Raw genomic sequence first — 4,537 nt, forward strand, 5'->3', positions numbered from 1 at the left:
ATGAGATAGACTTGCAACTCGAAATAGATTTTGGGGTCAACTTGCACTGGTGCAGATGGAAAAAAAATTTACTTGCACAAAAAAAAAAAATAGTTGCACCCCCCAAAAATAATAGGTACAGTATCCAATATTTGCTTACACTGTTGTGGGGATAAACTAACCATAGCAGTGACTTTGATAGTAACCTTCTATTAATCATTCAAAAGATGAAGAAAAACTCCCTGGATTCTGGTTTTGTTACCCTTTCAGTTCCTCATTAGGTATTTCTATGAGTAGTGAGTCAGTGTGGTAATGCCTAACGCTTACTTGCACTAGCCTGGGTGCCATCCGAATTTGTAACGGCTACCCCCAAAAAATCGGGGTAGCCGTTACAAATTCGGATGGCACCCAGGCTATACTTGCACCGGTGCACACCGGTAAAAAATTAGTCGCACGGCACCAATTTTACCTGCACCAACTTGCACACAGAGGGGTATTTCGACCCCTGCAACTATTTGAGACTACGACCACCAAGTTATCATGCACCAGCCATCACCACCTCTGTTCCACCAAACCTCCTGTCACTTATCCCAACAACAAGACAAGATCAAATCATATTTTCTTGCTAGGCCTAGGGAAAAATGTTGTTTCCTGTTTCAGTCCTGAAAAAATTAGGGTCGATAAGTAGGGATTATTTTTTTTCTTTTTCTTTTTTTCGGGGGGACTTTGGCAATCTCTAGTGATCCAACTTATACAATACAGTTTAACAATTTAAGTAAAACGTCTAAGACCTAATTTGCATAATTAATGGAAATGCTATAATTCCATAATAACAATGATCAGAATTTCAAACCTACTGCATTTGGAAGTTAAGTGAAGGTGAACATCATTAAACAGAAATAATTCAAATCAATTTTTTTAAATTTCAGGATCATTGATTTCATTCTCATTGAATAGTACTAGTGACTGATTGACCCACGTTCAAAGAATTGGTGGCTAAGGTGCCTTTTCATCCTCCATACTTATGTACTGCAGATAAATATTCACTGAACCAAACAAATGCGCCCCTCAGCGGTTGCTTAACATAGTGCAGAGATAACTCGTGGGGGCCAGTTACCGAAACCTCTTTACGAAATTCTGTCTTTTTGCTTCATTTAACTTAGTGGAGATTTATCACAATGTAGTCCGGAAAATATCTACGACAATATAGAATACAACGTACCACCAAAGCGGACGTGGCGCGTATTCCTGGGCGGATTTTTTACCAGCTCATTCTCCACTTCCATGCACACTCGCCATCTTGGAACGGTGTGTTTCACGCACAGGTGCCACCTGAATTGAGTAAAATTTGAATTTGATAATGAAATTAACAAAAGATTAGCAACTGGCCAATAAGCAATCATCACACACGTGGGCCTGAAAATTACGATAATTACCTCCATGAAAAATGGAGGTATTGTTTTTGGCGTGTCTGTCTGTGTGTCTGTCTGTCTGTGTGTTTGTGTTTCCGCACATTTGTAGCCAGCATATGTTAATATGCTGTTGATGTTAATGTAGAGGTCATTTGCATAATTAAGAAATTTACATTTACATATCAAGCCCATATTTCATGGAGGTATGATCATGAGGTCTTGGAACTCTTTTTTGTAGTTTTAATGCTGTCTCAAGTTCAAGTCCAGTACACTTGTCAACATTCATTTTCCCATTGAACATACAAACACAAGAAGCACACATCACGAAACTTTATTTTCTGTCACATCATTGATTACACTGATTGCTCTGTTGCATGTTGGCAGCAGTTAACTGTAACTTTAAGTCATGAATAATAGAATAGACAAATCTCATATCAAAACAACCAAGGAGCTTTCATCACATATATATGATAAAACTGTGGATTCGATCTCTGTCAAAACTTAAACAAAACAAAATTGTATAGGCAATCAGTATGTATGTAATCAGCCTTATCAGACTCAATTTTGTTTGAAATTAGCCTGCTGCACTGCCCCTCATTTAATGGCCAGCTAACTCCCTTGGTCAGTAACATCCTTTTTTGGCCGATCTCCTCTGAGCCTGCAAAGGAGTCTGGTGGATGCTACCAGGATCCCATCTCGAAGGCATCGACAAGAAGCAGTCGACATCAGGATGGAGTTTCCAGGCCAGGAGGGGGACCATGTTTTGTCTCTTGGTGGATGTTTGTGCCAGTCAAGTGTCCAGCTGAATTCCTGACAAATAATAATGAACATTAAATAATGAATATTAATGCTAATTTAGTTTGAGCATTACATATGCACGTGTCATGTCAGTATTGACCATGTCAACATTGCTGAAATTGTATCCTATCATACTATTACTAGTACAATCATCATATTTAAGTAGAATATCATACCATATCATATTAACATTTATCATATCATATATCATATCATACCATATGCCTGTATAACTTAACCTCAACTTCAATCATGGAAAGAGGACCAATTTACCTCATATCTGCCACCTGTTTCCCTGGACTGAATGCTTTGGTGATGTTTTCCCCATCTTTTCTTCTCGAGCCATTGAATCGATGTCATGTTATGCGATTCAACCCTAAGGAAAATAAGAAAAAGTGATGACTGTTCTATTCATGCTATTGTTTTTCTGATATCATATCGTTAACTGTATATAGAAAGATCATATAAGCAGTTGTTAAATGCTATTCATAATACACATTTATTGATTTAATAATAAAAAATCTCCAATCATGGAGGTTGAAACGTTGAAACTTCTACCTCCATGCTCCAATACACATTGTATCTCTCATAGATGTCCCCTTAAATCACACTTGTCGAGCACTTGTACCAAAGATGTCAGTCGTCATTAACTCAGTTTTCTTCCTTTGTATTACCCGAGCGGGTTTTCAGCTATGCATTGTACATAGCCAGACCATCGGCCGCTCCCCGGTATGTTTACGGCGCTGTGAGTGCTGCCCTCCCGCCCGGGCTATTCCGTACGCCCGGAACTTTCACGGGGTTGGTTTCAGAGTAAATATAAAAATAAAGTCCTATGGCTTAGAGGAATTGGTTTTGGACTTAAAAAATCCATCTAAGCCTGAATTTCCTGGTTTAAGAGTAAGAATGCGAGCAACGTATAACAGCTACGGGGGACGCTACGGGACTTTTCACGGGCGAAGTCTGTCGCTGGTCCCGAGGACATAGCTCCTCCAACGCGGTGACTTTTTCGCCATGAATTTCATGGAACTCGTCCTCTTAAGTCGGCCCTTTGCACAGAATATGTTGGTCTTGACTAATTCAGTTGCCCTGCGTCTGTATTATAGAGTATTAAGAGGAGGCGCCTTGGTTTTAGCCTGGTAATCATGCCAAGGGAGCTCCCTGGCATCTCTACGGCGCCGGGAGTGTTCCCCTCCCGCCGGGTACATTAACGCACGTCGGGGCATTTTTAAGGGGTTGGTTTCGATAATTTTAGCACGACTGTGAGCGGAAAGGCCGACTAGAAAGATAGGCTGCAAGGAAAAGACATATTCCTACAGCAATTGCCCGTGAAACACAATTAATTAGGCCCGTGAAAAAAGGTACCAAGGCTAGATCAACTCAACACCGAGCCTCGCCTCGTCTCCTTGGATTTTTAGCAGTTTAACTGACGCCAGACAAAGATACCTTGGATATGTAGAAAGACAAGAGTCTTCAGAACTTCATAAAATTCATTCAATTCATAAAAGTTACCTGTATTGCATACTTTCTCCACTTTGCTCCAACAAACATCACAGTACGGTCCAGAAAACAATTCAATGGCTGCCATCCGTGCAGTCGATTATCAGACTGTATCGCATATTTTTCGCCACGTGTCAAAAATGCCGCCTAGCGGATTACAATGGTACTTGTCAGTGGTAAAATTACCAATACGAATTTACGTTGTTTATTTAAGAGCGACCCCTAGCAGCTAATAATATTAGTGCTTCGAATTGATTGTGTGCCAGAACTAAGTTCAACCAATCAGAAGAGACATTAGAAAACAACCTTTGGTTAAGAATCTATTGAACATGCCTATTGGTCAATCAGCAGCCAATACATACAGTGCACTGATTAGTCTATTTGTTTGAAAATCGGGTTATTTTACCGTATGACTTTCCCGCACATGCGCCGAACAACACACCCGTCCTACACCGCTTGAACAAAGTAGTCCCTGCAAACTATCACAATTTCGTGTTAAAAACAGCTTAATATTAACTCTAAATATCATTTTGCCATAAAAGAATATTTCTAAAATGTTAATTTTCAATAGGGCATTGAGCATTAACCATGATTATATATTTTACGTTTACCGGGTTGCCCAGGAGGCCTTGACGGGCGTGCACCACTCTCATCACCGGAGAAATTCCGGCAAGCTTACGATCGGCTTGCCCGGCTATGAAAAGTTACTAGCAAACGTTACTGTTTGAAGATATTCCCCGAAAAACGCTTCCTCACCTTTCGGTATTTCGTAGGTCCAGATATTTTACCAAACGCCGTGCAGAAAGCTTCAAACAGTCAATAAACAGTGGCCTTCGTCTGCGGTCTTGCTA

At 40.3% G+C, this 4,537-nt stretch overlaps 1 long non-coding RNA gene across 1 annotated transcript; it reads right to left on the reverse strand.

The window, feature by feature from the left end:
- Positions 1-1,785: 1,785 nt before the first annotated feature.
- LOC109482584 lies at positions 1,786-3,910 on the reverse strand. Its single transcript, XR_002140967.1, has 3 exons — positions 3,699-3,910; positions 2,463-2,565; positions 1,786-2,201 (listed from the first exon to the last, which is right to left on the reverse strand). It is a non-coding gene; the product is annotated as an uncharacterized LOC109482584 (long non-coding RNA).
- Between the last annotated feature and the right edge of the window lie 627 nt (positions 3,911-4,537).

The sequence above is a fragment of the Branchiostoma belcheri genome, unplaced genomic scaffold (genome assembly GCF_001625305.1).
Source record: "Branchiostoma belcheri isolate BF01 breed outbred unplaced genomic scaffold, Haploidv18h27 scaffold6, whole genome shotgun sequence".
NCBI lineage: Eukaryota > Metazoa > Chordata > Leptocardii > Amphioxiformes > Branchiostomatidae > Branchiostoma > Branchiostoma belcheri.